This window comes from Polistes fuscatus, unplaced genomic scaffold (assembly GCF_010416935.1).
Source record: "Polistes fuscatus isolate 324 unplaced genomic scaffold, CU_Pfus_HIC Scaffold13, whole genome shotgun sequence".
In the NCBI taxonomy this organism is placed as follows: Eukaryota; Metazoa; Arthropoda; class Insecta; order Hymenoptera; family Vespidae; genus Polistes; species Polistes fuscatus.
In genome coordinates, this window is record NW_025113031.1 from 5,052,539 (window position 1) to 5,073,742 (window position 21,204).

Below are 21,204 nucleotides of genomic sequence, written 5' to 3' on the forward strand. Positions count from 1 at the left end.
GATTCTAAGATAAAAATACAACGTTGCTCGATAAGCCGCGAAATGTCTTCACCCATTTATGGCTTTGATCAACTGATATAAGAAAAATAAAGTAGAAGGTGAAATCTTATTTTTAAGGATGCAAAATACAGTCATGATTTTAAAAACGTAAGCGTTCTCTATCTTTAGAGCTAGATCTTTTGTTCATTCGAAATCTGACTTAATCTGTGTTGTCACAAAGACCGGATTTGGAAATGAAATTATTGCGTGTGCGTATTGTTCGTTCATAGGAATCTATAATAGTGGAATTGAATTGGTTTCCCGAGAGCAGCTCGATTGATTCGGTAAAACGAAGCACTAATCAAAATTAATTTCTATTATTTCGTTAACGACACCGAATTTTGCTGTGGTCCTCGTCACATCTAAAAGCTCGATTTGTTGCAAATTAAAGATAATTAAAAACTCTCATTATTGGCGGAAAAGTAAATGGAAAATCTGTGGTTTCGATAAAAGGATCGTCCATCTTTCGAATGTTCATGCAAGATTATGTAAAATTAGATGAAAAATTAGTTTTCATTTTTTTCTTGTCAGAGCAAAAATATGTTCAACGTAAAGCTAAGAAAATATTCGTCAGTCTTTTAACAAAGCATCAAACGTTGTTTGATCGATCGACAAAAGTTACGTAAATCCTTTTATTTGAAAGGAAGCATGATTCCATCTGGTGATGGAGAAAAGGGGAGAGGGAAAAAAGGATGAGTCGGGAAGGAGGAAGAAGGGATGATGGGGGTTATTCGTCGATTCACAAAAGTTCGTACAATACGCGAAGCTTTCCTTGTCTAGCTTCCATCGTTTCTCGGAAAGTTACACGCTCATCGATGCGAGACACGATGGTGGTGATGCACGTTACGCAACGAAGTAGCGAAGGAAAGAGCGAGATGGTAGTGAATCGGGGAGGATGAAAGAGAAAGAGGCAAGGACTAGGAGGAGGGTGCGAGTGGCGAGAGAAACGCAGAGGCAGGCTAGGCAGAGACTTCATTATAACCTCATCACTTCCCAGCGAGTGCATTCGAATTGAAAAACGCGCAGGCTTGTTTTGAAGCACGGTTACCGTGACAACGAGGGTGCGCGCGCGCGCGCGCCCGAGAGAGCACGTATACGCACGTACTCACGCACGCACGCACGCACGCACGCAGAGTCAGGCAGGTAGGAGGAAGGAAGGCAAGCACGCACGCAGGTACGCACGCAGGTACGCACGCACACGTTTCTCTCTTCTCCGCGTGACTCTCGCTCTTCGAGGTATGTGCTGCTGCTCGGGCGCACGTTCGCGTTTTCTCTTAACGTCCGTGTGAGATCGGCAAAACAGGAGAGGAGATAGAGGATGGATTCGTCGAGTCGACGTGGGGAGAAGTTGCTCCGCGAGGGTATAGACGAGGGTATAGGCGAGGGTATAGGCGAGGGTACAGGCGAGGGTATCGGCAAAGCAGTCACTATGACAACGGTGATAGGCGAGGTGTTAGTGCGCATCCGTGACCACGCCTACGTCACGACGCTGTGACGTCAGAGCGCCGAGCGTAGCGCGCGCGCGAAACCGAGAGAGGGGTAGCTACCGCCTGTTGCTACTTCCCTTAGACCGGCATCATCCCTTCTCTTCGAGGTAGCACCCTCCTTTGCACTCGCGCGTTCTCTCTCTCTCCCGTTCTCTTTGACGCTTCGGCTCGATGCTCGGCTCAGCTCGGCCGTGGCCTCCGGTTCGTTATGAGATCTCCTCTCTACCCTACCACCAGCGAGCATTCGCGAGAGAGTGGGCGCGAGCCTCCTACCAAAACTTTCTCTCTCTCCCTCTCCCTTAGAAAGGCGCACACGAGAGAACCCGTTTCCCTCTCGCGCGCACGTTTGCCAGCCAGTAGCGATCCCCACGGCCACGACCGCGAGCCGAGACGAGCGTACAGCCACCGACTACGAGTCGGTTCCTTGCCAGTCATCTCTATCCGACTACACGGCACGCCGCGCTCGCGCGCGCGCTTTTACCCTTATTCTTATATATTACTTCGCGTCAGCATTTTACGAATGAACCGTTAACTCAATAAAACTTTTCTCTCTATATATACACACACATATATATATACATATATATTCATATATATACACATATATTATATGTATATATATATATATACATACACATAGATAAAATAATTCTTTCGAGGAATATTATACCGTGTGTCGTCGTTATCATCGTCAAGAACAAGTTTTTCGCGCTCATATTTTGGGACACTACGGAAAACGCGTGGACGTAAAATATATGTATATATCTGTACACATATATAGAGTGTTGGCGGGAAGATTTGGAACGAAGAGGACATTGCACCGATGTACTGCTCGCACTATTGCAACATCCTCTGAATTACGAAGGACCTAGTGGAAACGGATCTTTGTCGCTCGTCCTACCCTTTACTCAAGAGAGGACAATAAATAACGTGCCTGCCTCTCGCTCTCTCTATCTCTACCTTTATATATATATATATATCTTTGCCTTTCACTCTTTCTCTCCTCATCTTTCTGTATCAAGAAATTCCGGTACAGAACTACTGGAGACGGCGCAGAGCGTGGCTTCTCGCCCAGCTGGACTGCGAATTCGGTCTATGGATCATAGGTTAGATACCATTTCTTCTTTTCTTTTGTTATATTTAAACACTAGAAGATCACTGTTAAAAAAACAGTAAAGAAAATAAAAAGGGGAAAGATATAATGCTCGTGGGGGTGTGAAAAGTAGGAATACGCGAACGCGTTGGTGCACGCACACGTGACAAGTTCGGTCTCTTCGACGTGCTTAGCGCGTGCCGCTCTAACCTGTTGCCGCTACTCTCTCTCTACTCCATGAAGAAGTTTTCAGAGCCGGTAATCGAAGCTCCCAAGGATACCTATAAACTTATAATATTTCTCTTTGTTATTCGTTTCATCCAAAACGATATCTCTCACAACTATCGTAACATTTTAGTGACGTTGTTTAACAGTTTAAAAAAGTGACGTGTACATATCTTTAAAATAATCATTGTACCGCAGTACGAGGGTTTATCGACGCTTTGATATTTGTCAGAAACTTATTTTTTAATTTAACTCTATAATTCTTTAAGAAAAATGTAGTCTCTTCATTTTAGCCTCTTATTGTTTTACCTTTTTAGGATTGTTTTCAGAACTATACTTCATTTATGTATGTAAAACGTGTTAAAAGCCGAATCTATGCTTTGTTTCTTTGTAAATATCGATTTTAAAGTAATTATTAGAAAATCTTTATCACAGAGTACGGAAAGTATCCTTCTCAGTGATGTTCCTGTCCTCTGCAACTACTTAATCATCTTAAAGGAGCTTATATTTCCATATTCTATTAGATTCGTCCACGCTGAATACTTCTTTCGAACATACTAGTTAATGATAAATTAAGTAGTCAAAGTTATAAGCTTTTGTATATTCATAGATCAATTATATTCAGCTCAAGCGTCTATGATAGTTTGCAAGTACGTCGATAATTTGAGAAGGTGGAAGTACATTAGTCAGAAATATTAATGATCGAGGAAACGTAATATATTTGCATGATCATCATTTGTCCTTATTTCGTGATAATGTATCTGTAAATTTGTTGAGTGCTCGTGTGTTACTTTAGTAGGATGCTATAGGTCTAACGACGATAAAGCGCTGCAAGAAAGGTAGAAAAAGAGATGGTACGCGTAAAAAGCAGGGAACGGGGAGGGATTTGGGGGAGGTCGTCGCGTCGTTCGATGTAAGATATATATCTTCGTACTAGGCTGCGTGACCGGAATCCCAAGGAGGTTAAAGTTAGATTTGTAACGTATTTTTCGCTGATGTGGAAATACCTATCGACTAGAAGCTCGTGCCGCGTTCACCGACGTTTCGTAATTTCCGCTCGCCTCTATCCTTTTTCGATTGACGTGGATGGAAGCAAAGATTTACGTTGGGAGTACCAAACGGGTAAAAGGCAACGTGGTGGTATATGCGACACAAATACACATGAAAGGCCCATAAAGGCGAACACGCGTTTGTAGACGTGAGCCTGTGCGCGTATTACGAAGGGAGCCCTTTAAAACCCTCCAAAAGTGCGAGGCAGGAATAAGAATATCCTTTTGTATTCTGAATCGCCTCTATTGGTTGCGGAACGTCATTTTTCATCACAACAATGCACACCTGCCCGCTTCGAATATCGTTCATCGGCGGATAATATTGGAATTTATGTATATCTTCGAAAATAATCTTCGATATTTATCTCGATGGAGACCCTTTCGCGTCAATTTTCGTACTGACACCCTCTCTCTATGCGGGATCATCCACTGTAAGACTGATGACTACGATCGTGCCCAATCCTAATTTTTTTTCGTATTCCGTTGAATTTCTGATGACTCTTTCTCTTTCTCTCCTCCTATCTTTCTTGAATTTTTTAAGCGCGGATCGCTGCGCCGTTTCGCGAGCATTATATTATTTCGTTATACAATTCTCTCATCGACTCTCCTTCTATACCCTCGCATTTCCCCCGAGCGTTTGTTTGACGTATTTTCATCGTTTCTTCGAAAGTTTATCCAGCGGTGTGTTCTCCCAGCGGTGTTGCATTTGTCGGGATGCAACATGATACTGAACAAGATAAATGAGAAGCCTGCTTCTCCATTTTATACTGTAGTGAGGGAGAAAACGTTGAAATATAGAATGCAAAAACGACAGGCTTATCGGTTGAAAACATCGACAACATCATCCTTTACCCCTACTTCAATCTTGCATAATTTATTTCGACAGTTTCTCTTTTTTCTTTCTTTAATGTAACAAGATGCATTAATATGCAAATATGTTGCACCTTTTCGAAAATTATAGCTGGTCACTATTGGTCACTGTATTCCGTTAACAATGTGAACGTTACAACTTGCTAGATAAAAAATTTATCCTTCATCGAAATGAATCAATAAGAAACAGTTATAAAAACTAAATGAAAAGATTAAAACGAACGTTAGCCGCGTGTTGGTGTTGTAAAAAACAAAACATGATCAGGAATTGTTCTAGTGATGTCTATGAGTAGTAGTTCGAAACGTTGCTAGGAGCACTTTGCCTTTCGCAAAGACCTGAGAATGTAGGTGATGTTCGTGGCCTTTAATGAAATTCTAGCTTCTGACAGTGCGAAGGAGACTCGACTGGGCGAACATATGCTGTCTGATACATTATATATCTTCACCTATGTAGGGTATATAAACGGTGTCCTACTCAGGTATAATGCATTACGGCGCTCCGTTGTGCCAGGATACAGGGAGCGTGCACGGTGCATTGCCAGAGAATGGAGTAGGCACTATACATACCAGAACCAGACTGAATTATACTCCGTTATGGTTGTAGCCCCTATAGGCAGGCACTGCCTACTCGAAGAGAGTTTCTATATCGTATCAACCGCTACTCGATATATCCAATAGGCCCAGCCGTGTTACCCTCCTTGTAACTTAATCGCTGAGGCGTTATTCCTCGTTTATTCGGGAATTCCACTAAATGAATACTGACTCTATTATTTGGATAGTTTATCTTTAACGAGCATATATATTTTTAACATAATCTTTTACTTTTACCAAAAAAGTAGATATATATTTCACATTTGTTCATATTTTTATTACCAAATACTTATTGAGAGATTCAAAAAATCTTTCGTTTATTATTTTTATATAAATACTGTATATTAATGATTTTCTTCTCTTATGATTTTAGGTAAGTCTACTTACAACTCAACATTAAAATATTCAACGCAAACCTGTAAGTTTAAAAATCCTTTTATACTGAATGTTACGTTTGTGTGATAGTCTTATGTTAGTATTAAAAGAAAAAAATGTTAGTACAAGTAGAGGGGAAGAAAGGCAATTCGCTTTGCAATAAAAATGTAAATTAACGCGAATACACGTGAACAGTACAGAGGGTTAATCTTCGCGGGTAGGTGTAGAGGGATGACGCCGTGGTAGCTTGAATAAACAAACTGAACTTTGTGGCCCCGGTGACACCTTCTCTCTTTCGTTTTCATCAACCGCGAGTAGTGCACGGTCCGAAGGACGTTGTTATGACTGCTAATGGAAAACTATCCAATTCAAAGAACAAAGTAAAGTAACTCGTTACTTTGCAGCTCGATAAATCCAACGAGCAGAAGAAGGTAAGATCTCTAGAAAGTTTAATATTAGAAATAGGAATGATTGTACGATATTATCTTCTTCGTTTTTCGAAACGTTCAAATATATGCAAAACTAACAGAAAAAAGTGTATTTATAAATTATTTTTCATTATTAAATTTTAAGGCACTTATAAATTTTATGTTTATTATTATTTATATTTTTGCCTGATTTTTAATTATAGTATGACGGTGAAACCGTTATGCGGGATAAAAATGAAATACCTTATATATATAAAAGTGACACAATATATATATATTTTACTAAGATGAGATAAACGCTACGCGAAAAATATTTCGCAACAAATTATTTGTAAATTAATGAAAAGGATAAAAAGAAAAAGAAACGGAATTTGCCAATATCGCTGTTGCCGCTGCACGAAGAAAAAAATAATAAAAAAGAAATAATAATAGAAGAAGGAAAATGAAGTAAAATAAGTAAAATCGCGAGGTAACCGTTTGATCTCGAAATTTCTCTGTCCCGAGCAACATTATCCGGCAATTAGTAAGACCTTGCTCGTATTCGAGTACCTACATCCGTCCCTCTGGAAGGCTCCGGACTTTTGAAGCTTAAGTCTCGGGAGAGAGATTTAAATTTCAAAATTTCAATCTGGTTTGCAAATCTGCTCGTCTCCGGACTCGCGCTGGCTCGCGCGCCTGCTCCCGCACTTCCGGCTTCGCTTGGATACCGGCAGATTGCACCGGGACGACATCAAAAGTCTTTTACGTCGTGCCTGCCTTTTTCTTCCCTTTCGTTCGTTCGCTCGTTCGTTCGTTCCTTCCTTCCTTCCTTCTTTCTTTCCTTCTTTTTTTATCTCCCTTATCTTCGTATCCTCTCTTCCCGATTCCCTCTGTAGCAACCACCACCTTTCTTACTACTTACCTTCCAAATACTCATTCCGTAAAGTTACCCAATTGAAAACACAAGCGACGCGCATTCCACTGTGCAAAAGCGAAAAAATTGATTTTTCCTATTTTTCTTTTTTTCAGATAAGTCCATTAAACAATCGATGCGATTTTAAATAATCATTTTTTAACGTGTCAGGAACGTTTTTTAATCAAATTTTACGATTCACTGAACGATTATGCACGCGTACGGAAATAAACCGAGAGAGAAGATGAAACGTGGGTTAATAAGAGAATAAAATTCTCTTCTTCTTCTTCTTCTTTTGAAGAGAAGTTTCGGTAGGGTAAAAGCTCTCTTCGTTACTCTCTTCGTATCACGACGACGAAGAAGAAGAAGAAGAAGAAGAAAGTTCCGGAACGTTGGGTAGGTACAGTAAATATGTCACTTCCGCGATTGGATAGCAGCCGTGCTAACACACGGCAAATAAGTCAACTTCTCCTCTTCCTTCCGTTTCCCTCGTCTTCCGGAAGTTGGTTCTTCCTTGACGACTTGGCAGCGTAATTACTTTACGAGATATTACGGCGCGGTTCTCCTCTCACCCTCTACTACGAGAATGTCCGGATACTCATTGGAGGTTCGTGAATGGAGCTTGTCCGTCGTCAGTCAAGCGGCAGGGTGAGACTAGAGAAAGCTAAAACGAACAAATAGAAAAGGATGAAAGAATAAAAGAGAGAGAGAGAGAGAAAAAGATGCCGAGACGAAGCAGGAGAAGAAGAAGAAGAAGAAGAAGAAGAAGAAGAAGGCACTGGCCTCAACGAACGTGTAGGAAACTTTTAATTTTTCGTCAAAAAACTTTAGCTGCTCGTTACGACGCGTCCCAAGTGCGTCGCACTCGCCAACGAAGCGAAGTCAAATTAAAATTCATGTGGCGCGTCTTTTCTCGAGCTCGTGTCACATGGGGTGAGAAGTGAGGGCCAAGGGGGTGTCCTGGAGGACGCGAAGTAAGCGCGACAGGATAACGTTCAGAGAGAGAGAGAGGGATTGAGTGTCCTACGTATGTATATTTCGAACGAACGAGAGGAAGAAAGAACGATGGGAGACGAAGCGAGGAGGGTGGGAGGAGGGAGGGAAGGGGCCTCTAACTGAATTTGCAAATCAAATTTGGTCCCTGGTCTACGAAATTCTGTCGCAAGAGACCGAAACGAAGCGACAGGAGCAAGTCGGTTGGGTGGGGTGTAGGGGGAGGAAAAGGGAAGAGGAGAACGCGCGAGGCTTCGAGCCAATTATCGTTCCTAATCCTCTTTTACTTACGCCCGAACTTGACGTTACCTACGATTACTTTACCTCTAATGTTTTCTTTACCAAAATACAATTGTTTTGTAATTTTTTTTTTTTTCATTTAATTTCTTCTCGTTACGTCTGGTTGGATTTTTAACGATCTTTATTGAATATATTCATACTGATACTGTATTAATCATGCGAAGACTAGGATTGACGTATAAATGGATGTATTATATTTCAAGTACGACGTAATTGCATTGATATGTTGTAAAATTTTTTTCCACGTAAATCTTTCTATCTACGCATTGAAAATAATTAACAATTTACAGTACGTTAATTATTGTAATTCGTTTAAAATCTATCGAAATATTTTTAATGATTTAATTCAACAACTTGAATTTCAATGCTCCGATATTAAATATTTGCTGATTTATTTTTCTACTTAAAGCTCTCGTAATTAATTGTTGTGCGCAAATTTAACAAGCGAACGAATATAATATAATATAAAAATATTAATATCAGTCGAGAGAGAGAGAGACAAGGTGTTCATACTCTCGAATAGGATTTTCTACCGAACACCCTGAGCGAGATGGACGTTGTATTCGAGATGAATCCAATCGATCAATCTGTTATAGGCACTGACAATCATGCGAATAATAGAAATGACATGACCTAATAAAATTCAATCATCAGTCTTCGAATATCACTCCTTTTCGTTCTAATTTCTAAAATACTTTCGAAAGATTTTGTTAAGTTTGATAACAATGGACGAAATATGCGAAAACAATTCGGATAATTATAGTTTTTGTAGAAATGGTAAAAATGTTACTCGTTGATAACCAGTAGAACAAACGTATGCTAAAGATTTCGAATTAAACTGTACTCTGTTTGGATTATGCGTTTTCTTTTTCCTTTTTTTTTTTAACTGTGATCCATAAAGTTAGAGGATTATCTTTTGAAAAAATTTTTAAAATGCGACTAAACTTCCAGTAGTACTCTTCGTGCATTCTCGAATCTCTTTAGAATTCTTGAAGGACTCTTGACGAGAGAAAGGTAGCAATTTTATCTTCTTCTTCTTATCCTTCAGTGTGTATTTCTTTTTCCGTATACTGACACGTCCTTCATCCGCTTCTGTGCCTCTCACTCTCTCTCTCTTTTTTCTCTTTCCTCCTTCCATTCTCTCGCATCGCCTTTCGTTGAAACTTTTCGAAACTGGTCTGTTCTCGTTGGAAAGTTTTAACGAGATCGATTTTACTTTAGTAGGAAAGGTATGAGAAGACTGAGTGATTGTCCTGGGAATATCTGGGCGACGTCCCATTGACAGCCAGTTGTGCATTGTTCCACTAGTTCTTTTTTTCTTTTTAATTTTATTTTTTTCTCTTCAGTTCGTCGTTATTTATGTCACGGAACATGGACGTAAACGTAACGCTCGTTCCAATCGTTGTTGTCGTATCTTTCACTAATCGATCGAATCTATCTAGGATGCTTTTTTTTTATTTTTCATTTACCACGACACGCACTTTTATCCTCAAACTATTTTTTCCCCGGTACTTGTTAACGGTATTTTTCGCATAGTGTTATTATTTAAATCAAAGAAACAATTATGAAAATTATTTTCTATATTCATTAAACGGTGGCAGGAACAAGTTGGGCGTTCGTTTGAAACGCAACGTATGAAATTACGAGACTGTATTCGAAACGTTTCACTCAATTATCAAGCGAAACGTATGTCATGCGTTTTATCTTTATTGAAAATTAAAGTTTAATAGGGCGCAGGAGCAGGCTTTTAAAGTCAGACATATACATTCTACAAATAACAGAACTACATTGCTCTGAACTAGCAAATTATTTGAGAGATACAAATAATATCGGTTTATGCGTTCGATATTCGTAGAATGGCTATTTGTTTTATAATTGGTGTGTTCGTGCATAACACATTACAGCTAATCTAGGGGGTAGAGAATGCGATAGGGAAATATACGTCATACTCGTATTAATATATCGACAGTTTGCTCGTAGCATTATGGAAATTACAGATTTTCACATATTTTCGTATTCTCTCGAAAACCATAAGGGACTACGGTTCCCTCTTTCTTTTTTTTTCTCGCACACTCGCATAAACGCATACGCGGCGCGCATACACTTTTACGAGAACCGATTTCTCGTTTTTGAAATTTTCCTATCGTGGAAATAAATATGAATAACGTTATACGTTCATACATACATATATGTATATCCTCTTCTCACCTATTATTTTACAATGTTTACTGTATATAACTTTCAATTGTCAAATTCACTCCTGTGTTTATATAGCGCGAAACATAAAACGGTTTTCGTGTAATTGAAAAAAAAAAAGTTACATTTTATTTTATAAATCGAGCGATCGAGTAGGAGAAGGTCGTAAGTCGAGAAACAGTTCCGTTTCGGATTCGAAACATAACCGCAGTGCTCGTCGGTATGCCAAAGGGCAAGCAAGCATCGAGTCGTCGGAGGTAGTGGTAATCCTGGTTGCTAGGAGTTTCTATAATCTTCTCAAATAGTTTAATCTTACAGGGGAGTTTCTGCATGTTACTGGACCGTGTGATCTGAGCAACTTAATACTCGTTTCTGGTCGCGTTATTCCAAGAATAAAGAAACCAATTTATTGCAAAAAACATTAATTTTCTTAATTTTTGTTTTCTTTTTTTTTTTTTAGACTTAACCGCATTGGCTTCCGAACGATTTTATTCCGTGATATTTCTTTATCGTGTAAAAAAGAAAAACGATTTGAAGAAGATTCAATAAAGATTGAAAATTGTCTTTGGTTACGTATATCGTTATCTGTTGGAAAAATCGCGTCTATTAATTGAAAGCAGCAGTTAAAGGGTTTTATGCAAGAAGTTTTCAAAGTGCCGTTTAATTTAATGGTACTTCAAGACTTTCTGCATAAAGCCGTTTATTAGAACACCTTGCGTGGAGTACGGTAGCTGTAAGTCGAGACTTCTCTTAACTTTTCGCTTCTGCCATTGAGAACACTCGGATTACCATGATGCTACAAGATTTTGCGGATGTCTCTTATATCCTGTTATTTTCATTTTCTTGCGCGAAGATAGATTGATAATATCGCGCTTCGTTCGTTAAGATTTTACATTGCTTTATGAATTTATACAATTTAACGCTGAGATGTATATTCAAATATTCGATCGAGGGTCAATAATTGTATGTAATTGTCATCGCTATCGCAAAAAAAGAAAAATAAAAGCCGACGAATGTTAAAAACTGCAAAAATCTGATTAATCGAATAGCTGTAGATATAGTGTTATTATAAAAAAACGAACATTTTTCGATTCGAACTCGTAGGAATCTTCGGAGGAAAGTAGGGAAAGAAAAGATATAAAAAGGAGAAAATGGAAAGAATAAAAAGAAAAAAAAAGAGAAAACGAACGTCGTCGTATACGTCGGCGTAAAGTGACATTATTGTGATATAAATTGAGATATAGAGTGGTGGAGCAGGAAGTTCTAGGGGTGGTGACGAAGAAAGTTGAAGGATCAGCCGAAGCTGTTAGTCTTGATTATCGTGGACAGTCGTCGTAGAACCCTCGCGGTGCCGACGACCAAACGGAAGACGCATGGTCTCCTACCAACCACCAACCTTCCCGTTGGGGGCTATTAATTCGTACAAATGCCACCCTTTATTAGACAAGACCTAACTCAGTCTACAGTGTGCATCGTGCCATTACGAATACATATACGCAAGCTGTTTCATAGTATTCCCTGAGTTTATAGTATCATCCCTAGCTAACCTACACCCAAATCGTACCAATGTATTTTCGCGTAAAAGAAAATTTGCCGGAGAACATTTTTGTTAGCTACGTAAACACATAAAAATACAATTTTCGAATAACATTTTGTTTTCAAACAGAAAATTCGTCAAAATTATTTACAATTGAAAAGGAAAAAAGTAGTCACGTATAACATAAATGTAAATGCTTGTTCGATTCTGTTCATCGTTTATGTAATTCAATTTTATGAGCTTTAGAAATTTACAAAATTTCTTATGCAACTTTGAAGATTCTTTTAAATTCGAAGTGGTGACAAATGGAAGTACTTGAAAGAAAAATTAGGAAAGCAGGCGTGTAGATACTTAAAAAGAGAGTATGAAAATACTGTTGGTGATTGAAAGGGGGAAAAATAAGAGAAATTGAAGGAAGGTGACTGAATATGGTAACAACGTGCTAGTTTACTGTTATACATTTCTACCTCTTGGAACGTTCAGCTTGCTACTTTAGAGGACTTTATTGAAGTCCCGTCAATCTCTGTCGCTCGTAGATTCCAATTTGAATGAAATCGTCCGGCAGGGAGGGGTTGGGTTGGCATATCAGACGAAAGAACGATGTTAGGATGCCAGAACAAGAGATGAACTTTATACGCAAATTCTAAAGACAAATTGGACACAAAGGGGAAATTGTTTAAAGCAGGTGTATCGAGAAATATATTTTACTAACGAATAGCCGTACGGTAATTAAAATGTTTCCTTTAAGAAATTTTTAGTTACGAATTTTTTTTTGCTGCTGAAAATTAGTCTTATATATACTTATCTTTCTGACAAGTTCTTTGATATTTTCACTTTGCGATTGAAATTTCTTATCTGATTATTCAAAATTAAAAACCGAAAAATTTCTCAAGACAGAAGTTTCATGAGACACCTAACGCGAGCTAGGATCTGGTTACGCGTCCTTTTTGTACAATATGATAAGCTTGGAAAGATGATGTTATCACTCGTTGAAATTGTATGATGTAAAGAGTAAGCCTTTCTGTTTTATCGCTTTTTACAATCGACAAATTCGCAAGAGTATCATCGTTTCTTTTCTAAGAATCTGTTTCCATGATGAAGAAAGTAGATAGGGCGAGCGTGATTCCTTGCGAACAGTGCGTTGCCACGGTTCGGATAGAAGTGCAGAGAGTACGAAAAAGTTTTTCCGACAAAAGTTTTCACGCTAGTTACCACCCCTTTCTCTATCGTTATCGCGTCCGTGCTTTTTTCTTTTTTCTTTTCATTTCTTTCGAAAGTCGATAGGCGCGGACTAACGTGGTAAAAGCATTTCATATCAGTGATTTCGGTGTTAACGACACTTTTGGTCATTAATATTCTTTTTTTTTATCGACAAACGATAAAAAAAAACAGTAAAAATTCGAATCGACGATTGCTACAAATAAACGCATAAGCAAAAGACTATTTAAGCAAGGCTCGGATTTTTTTCGAACATCGAAAGTATCGAGAGGAATCTGAATCTCCAAGGATTATAGTAAACCTTGGACGAAAATCTAACGGAGATGCTGCGGCAAACGACGAGGAATAAAGCCGGAAAAAAGATGGACGAGCTCATGGGAAATCGATTATTGTACTTTTGGTAGTTAATTAAACTCAAAGTTATTAAATTCGTAAAAACTGTATGAACGTCGAGACTCCACTTTTGGTTCACTTCTCTCTCATGAGTACACACCTTTGTTCCTTCCTTTTTCCATTTTACAACGAGGAACTTTGTTATTATACATTTTTGTTGTTAGCTAACAACTTTTGAAACATCGAGTGATAGTTTTTTTTATCGTGTAGTTTGTTTGAGCAAAACTGGTCATTGTTCTAATCAGTAGTTTGCGTACGGATCGAAAGAAAGTTATATTCATACTAGGATGCGTTATTTTAAACTCATATTTTCACGTTACCGCCAAACTGAACGAGATACAGTTGATCCTGTAAAATATTTCAAAATTGCGGCTGATATCGCGGTTACGATTTCACCAGATAAAAGAGGGAAGAGTAGAAAGGAAGGAGAGAGAGAGAGAGAGATTCATCGAGACAATTTGTGCACCTGGTTTCTACCGACAGCTTTTCTAGGATCACAGCAGACGCAGAAAGATTTACGATGAGGCGGTAAAATACGCACCCACCCATTTTACCCGGAGTAAACGAAATAGGCAGAAGAGCTTTAGGATTAGGACACATAACTTTTCCTTTTCTTTTTTGTTTGTATGTTTTTATATATATATTTTTTCTCTTTTCTTTTCCATTGTTTTTTATAGAAATGAAAATCAGCGAGCTAAACGCTCGGTTCTTTCGGAAGAAAGAAACACACGGGTGGTTTCGAATTTTCCGAGATAAAACAGTAAGCGTACAAAGGTAGTGAACGCAGTAACGTTGAAGTTATAGTTTCACTCTTCTCTCTCTCTTTCTCTCTCTCTATACTCGTTCCTTCAGTTTCTTGGAAAATGAAGAAAGAGGAAGAAGAGAAGAGGAGGAGTGGTAGGTAGGAAGGAAGGAAGGAAGGAAGGAGGAAGGGTGGAAAGAGAGACCCGGAGGCAAGAAAGCGAGGGATGGGAAAACGTTAGGGAGAAAACTTCGGCCTTTTATGATTGCAGGGATGCTCGCGTACTTTTACGCTGGCCCGTAACTCTTCTCTTTGGCAGAGGAGCTCGTAGCCCTTAATAATAGATTTTCACGAAACGTCGAGGGCAGACGAGAACGAGAGGATGAAATAGGTGGGAAGGGTAGGTAGAGTCAGGTACAGGGAGGGAATACTATGTTGACGTTAGGATGAGGTCGCTCGTAGCAGTAGCTCGTAGGAAGAAAGAGGAAGCATCTTCGAAGTAAGGGGGTTGGAACAGGGGGAGTACAAGAGTGGGGGCTGTATCGTTCTCGGCGTCGTGCCCTCGCATACGTTTCGTTTCATCTCGAAGCCGCGGTACTTACTTTGAAAATTATTTTTCCCTCGTCGTATAACGCTGTAAATACAGGAGAACTGAACGAGTTGCCTGACGGGACAGGCGAGCTGTTTTTTCGGCTTCAAATGCGACATGATTATTTCCTCGAGGCAGACGAGAATTGTAATAAAAGTAATAGATAAAGAGAGAGAGGAGAGAGAAGGAAGAGAGAAGATCCAAGGTGTAAGAAGTTGTAAGCAAAAATAGTGCGATCCTCCCTAGAATATTTCTTCAGTACTAACGTTGGAAAGTCTGTGAAAGTAACGTAAAGCAGTAGTTCCCAAGTACGCTCGAAAGAATTTCTTCTCGCTAGCTATATACTCTTTCTCTCTCTCTCTCTCTTTCTCTTCTATCTCTCTAATGTAGACGAAATGGCATTGAACGGAGGCAGCGAGGCGACGAAGTACAGAAGTAATGGGACAGAGAAGTGCCATTGTACACGCATAAATACAATTCTGGGATTAAAAAAAGTGGGCCGATCCTCTCCGTCGAGCAAATAGTACCACCACCGCACTGTTACTTTGATCCCTTCCTTCTTTTTCTTTCTGTTTCTCCCTGTATTCCAGCACTCTTTCCACCACCGCAATACTCGTAAAGAAAATCCGACTCGTGTAGAACTGTCGCGATGGTTGAGCCGCCGACGCGTTGGAACGTGAAAAAAGAAAGCAACAATCTCTTTTACTTCCAGTTCTTTGCTCATTTCACATTCTAACTTTCTTATTATTATTAGGGTTGTGTTGGTACCTGAAATTACAGGCTCGAGTTAGGTTGGGTCAAGAATTTGTTGTTGAATTCTAGTAGGAATTCTCTGTTTTTCGACACGTTAACATTTTTGGGCTTCCTCTATTGCGGAATCCAATTCTTTCGCAGAAAAAAATTCGAACATCCGATTACGGTAAAAAATGGTAACATAAAAGTTTGTAAATGAGTCAAAATATGAGAAAAAAAAAGAAAATCATGGAGCAACGGGATGGCGAGGAAGGGACGAATACTTTTCTGAAAACGAAAAATTGTATGCACTCTCTTGTGCGTTGCACCTCGTGGAAAAAAAGAGCTTCCGGCTACGACTCATTCTCCTAGATTGTAAAGAAACTAAGAGACCTCCGGTTATACTAAGAGAAAATGAAAGAAAGAAGAAAGTAGAAAATGAGGACCATTTATGAAATGATAAAATCCAGAATATTTTCAGATTATAGGAGGTAGAAAAGAATGAAACATCCTGCATTAGTAATGAAGAATGCAAACTTATGCAATCAAATATTTATTGTTTGTTTTCGTATCAAGAATGCGAACGTTATTAAAGAATTTGATTGACTTTTATAGGAAACAAACTATTAACGCAATCCTAACGCAACTCTTACACAACTTTGACGCTAAATGTTAAAACAATGCAAATTTCCCTTACGTATAGATTTGAGCCGAATTTTTTTGAGAAAAAATTCAGCAAGGAAAAATTGATATTCCCGAGTAATATTTCTGTATTCATCGAATTAGAAAACTAATGATAAATTATTCAAAGGTATCAAGGAAGAAGGTCGTGAAATTTATTGAACTCAACTTTATCGTTCCAGTCCGAAATTCGCGAATGATTAAAGTTCCGAGATAAAATGTAAATTGCATATCCGCGGAAAAAGGAGATCACTCGTAGCCATTTGGAGAAAAGGGCTGGTGCACTTTCGGTGCACAAAGAAGCATAAAGATGGGTTTCTCTTTCTCTCTCTCTCTCTTTGGCTTGAGGCTCGGGCATTTCACTACTCGCACCGCGCATTAATTCGAAATGAGATTACTTAGGTACGTGAAGAGGACCGTCTTCCGAGCTCTTGCACTGTTAACTTAAATTGACTATCGTTCTCGAAATAATGGCAATGTCTTTGTCGCCTTTGCGACCATCTTCCGCCTCCTCATCAGCTCCTCTACCCTTTTCGTTCTTCGCTACGGTTCTTCCGTATCTTCGTATCTCTTTCTTTCTCTCTCTCTCTTCTTTCTCTGCCACTTTCATTTCTTCTCTCTTTTCACTTTTTCTCTTTCTCTGTCTTACTCAGTCCCTGTCTGTCTGTCTTGTTCGTGTGTCTGTCCGTCTGTCTCTCTCCCTTTCTCGTCTTCTCTTTAAAACAAACGGGGAACTTTGCGTTTAAACTGCATTTCGTCTCCAAATTAACAATTACATTGTTTTAAAATGCTGTGCGCTGGCTTAAGAGCCCTCCTCCTCTCTTCCTATCCTCTCTTCCTATCCTCTCTACCTCCTCTCTCAGACCTGGCCGCCCTTTCTCAGTTTAACTTTTCAACGAGAACGAGTAAAAACGAGAGATAGATAAACAAAGCGCGATCGCGAAAAGGAAAGATAGAATTTTTGTTTCCCGCTGGAGAAAAAAATAGAACCGTTCTTCTCTTCATCCACCTAATTCCAAAAGTTCCACTCGAATGAAAAAAAAAATATCTCCTTGATCTTTCCTCCCGCTCCCAGTTTATCTTTCGTTTCTTTGCGTAAATTTTCTTACTTTCTTCGAAAACTTCTCTCTTTCTCTTGATTGAAGTCGTAGATAAACATAATAATCGTTTGTCTGCCATAAATTTGTAAATTTACTTCCCAAATCGAGAATCAAGTTTTCCGTAGTCCCTAAAAAGAGAAAAATAGAATATATTTTTTCCTTTTTATATGATTTTCTTTCCTTCCAGCGAATTGAAAGCAAGCACCAAATGTAAGAAATTTCGGCTATTATCCATGGAACGTGGGAAGTTTGTTAGGTCAATTGAAAAAATTGATTGGCGTATATTCCGATTTACGAGACGTTGCGTCGCATACCTAGCGATCAAAATAGAAAGGAGTTTAGGTATAACGATGCAGTAGGGTCTTTCCTAATCGGCCCTTCTTGATCCCTTTCCCCTCGCAATTTAAGCGAAACTTTCCCACGCAGCTGTTGTTAGACATTATCGTTTCCAATTCTTCATGATTTTGCGCAAATCAAATGGAAGTCTCAAAACGTAGGTGGTGGTGATGGTAATGGTAGTGTGGGTGATGCTATTGGTGCTGGTGGTGATGGGTGGCAGAGGTACGGTCAGAGTAGAGCAGTTCCGTCCTTTACTTTTTTTTCTTTGATGCTTTTCCGAGCTCTCTCAGCAAGGTAGGAAGGCAGTCGGGTGAGAGTCTCGAGGCATCCCTTGCTCTGGAGTAAGAAAAAAAGAGAACGAAAGAGAGGGTGCTGTTCTGCTATGGATCCTGAAGTAAGGGGTGTCGAGGGAGAACTATACGATGCTTCGTCGCCTCGTACCTTCGACCAACACAAAGGTCTCTCTCTCTTTCTCTCTCTTTTCCACGTTTATTTCGCATGATGCGCGCGAGCGCGCGTTATTGGCAGACCGCTTTACCGCATCACCGTCCAACACTATTTCAAACATGTTACGTCGAATATTCCTACATATATCCCAACTTGCAACATTTTCTTTCACCTCCCTTTTTCGAGATCGGCTAAAGAAGAAGAAGAAGAAGAAGAAGAAAAAGAGGAGGCCCGTAAAGTTGCCAGTGAAAACCGATATCTATTCCGTAACTTAGCCGTCGTCAAAGCAATTTCGTGGATGATATAAATATGATATATGAATACAGTTTAGTTCTCTATCTAACGGAGTAGGAAATTTTTTCTTCTTTTTATTCTCAATACGATAACACGATATTGTTTTAATATTTAATCGTGTCTATTAAAATTATCATTTTATTAACTCTGTTCAACGTGTATTAATGCGTTCTTCAATTACGCATGAACGCGCAACAACCAGATATAGGACGTTTTCATCATGATGGAGTATGAGAGAGTGAGAGTAAAGCAGGTTAAATCTAGTGCATACATCAGCTGTCGATAGGAGAGTCTATGTAATTAACATTTGTTACCTTTTCATTACTATTCCATTAACAAATGTTAAACGTTTCTATATTCGAACAGGTTTGAGCAAACGTTTTGATACTAGTGACTTTCCAAGAATACGTTTAAAGTCTCTCGCGGAAAATAGAAGTAAGATAAGAACGTTGATTTTCACTTCCATTGATTCACAGCTACCCTTTCGTACATATTCGTCATTGGCAGCGTAAAGATAGCACGGAAAACGATGCACATCGTTATCAAGTAAGTATAACCTTCGAAGTAGCCTGTTATTAGAATTCCACGTCCTATCAAATCCGTCATAACTCCTTGTATAACGAGACGCTCGTCGTTAGGAGTGCTTGAAATTGTCGCTCATTGTCCCACCCTTATCTTGTCTAACTTCGTCGCAAAGCTGCTCGGGGGGTTAAGTCGCGCCAGAGTGGGTATGTCTTGAATAATTCACAAGGTCGAATATTGGCGAACGACATTATATGCGATCGTGTGTGTATGCGTTTCTGGGTATTCTATATACATTTATATATATTTATAACACATACATTTAAATTTAAACATTTATATACGTACGCACACACGTATCCATACGCTATGCTTATACCTATAGAAACATGCCATGCACAGACATACACACAAACACACATTTATATGCCAGTATCATGTCCCCCTGCAAGCTCGCGGTCCTTAGAGTATGGTAGCCTTCATCCGGGCACGGATGGCTGCGCGATTTGTGCAAGGGACACGCCTCTGAATGGCGTATAATTAAGTCGCAACATCGACGCGGTCTTCCTGCAACGTGTCCACTGGGAAACGGATGAGCAAGAACAAACATAGCTAAATGAACACCCCTTTCCCTCGTTCTAGGTCCCCCTCAACTCTCCTCCTGGTTGGTCTCTCGTTATTGCTCGGCCTATAAGTAACATTCGTACTTCGACTTTTCTCTTGTTCATTTTCTAACTTGCACTTTGAATGATTTTCCAGAGTCAATTCGAAGTTCTTCCAAATTTTTCCTATAGGAAATATCCAAAAATTAAAATGCAACAGTTCCTTCGAATTATTTAATACATTTAAGGGTGAATTTAAAATAAACTCAATACTCGAAAACTCGCAAATATTGCATTTTCATCTGTCGTCTTTGCTAAAGAATACTTTAATAATATTTGAATTATTTTGAATTGTTTAGTTATAATTTTCTTCGATAAAAATAGGTGAAAACAGCGCGGATAGTTTCTAAAAAAATCCTTAGTCAACCAAGAGAACGTGTGACAAGCGAACGCTACAAAACGTATGACTCGTGATCTTGATTGCTGCTCTTCATCGACCATCACTCGAACGTATGCTGCGATGGATGCGAATCAAACACGAGAGTATTCACCACAATCGTACCTATGTATGCGTGTATGTGTGTGTGGACATGTATGAACGAGTATAATATTGGTACGTGTTCGTATATAGGGACATAAAACAGGGGTTGGTTTGGGTTGGGTTGGGTTGGTTTTCTTCCTGGATATGTGTATGTCTACTTCGTTGATTTTCAAAAGGTCAATATAGCTGCGTTCAGAATACTGTAATTAAAGGACCCCACACGACTAATGTATCAACCAACTCACGATCGGTCACTTGTTCAAGTTTTCATTTTGGAGAGAGAGAGAGAGAGAGCGTAAACCGGAAAAATATTCTCTCCAACGTGGATTACGCCTCAAGTCAAAAGTGATTGTAATTAAATCAATCGAACCGTTGCGCTGTTCCTGCAATAAAGAAATTTACTGCTCGTTCCTGTTTCGCTTTTGAAACACCGTACACATGATTAAAGATTACACGGGAATTCAAAAACAAACTAAAACCCAAAAGTATACTTCTACGATAATGGAACGAAATTAGATCATTAAAAGAGTATTCTGAGGCCGAGAAAAGACTAAAAATTGACGAAAAAAAGAAACAAAATAGATAAATCTGCCAGGGTTCAAGAGGTACTTACTAGAACTCCTTCGGTGTGCATTCGGTAGGTAGATTTTGCGAAGCACAAGACAACTCATTCATTCTTTTTCTTTTTCATCTTTTTTTCTTTTTTTTTTTTTTCAAGACTTGATCAGTGAATTGCTTTTCATTAAGGCCCGATTCATTCATTCTTCATTTCGTTTTTTTTTCTTCTGTGTTCCCCGTTTCGTCTTACTCACAGTACTTTCGGATAAATTACTGAACCCATGGCAGTTCTTCGTTGGCCCCAGGGTACTCACGGACAATTTAGCTTCGTTGCGTCTATCCTTTCTACTCCCACAGAAAGTCTACTTCTC

General features: G+C 39.1%; 1 protein-coding gene across 5 annotated transcripts in view; it reads left to right on the forward strand.

Annotated features, from left to right (window-relative positions):
- The window catches only part of LOC122514038 (CUGBP Elav-like family member 4), a 486,258-nt gene that overhangs the window by 274,975 nt on the left and 190,079 nt on the right, over positions 1-21,204 (forward strand). For 2 of the 5 annotated variants that reach the window (XM_043630656.1, XM_043630652.1), the window contains exon 1: positions 1,870-2,632. The exons of the other annotated variants lie outside the window; for them this stretch is intronic. The gene's annotated coding sequence lies outside the window, so the exon portion shown is untranslated. Of the gene's footprint in view, positions 1-1,869; positions 2,633-21,204 lie in introns of those variants that run through there. 5 annotated transcript variants of the gene reach the window in all.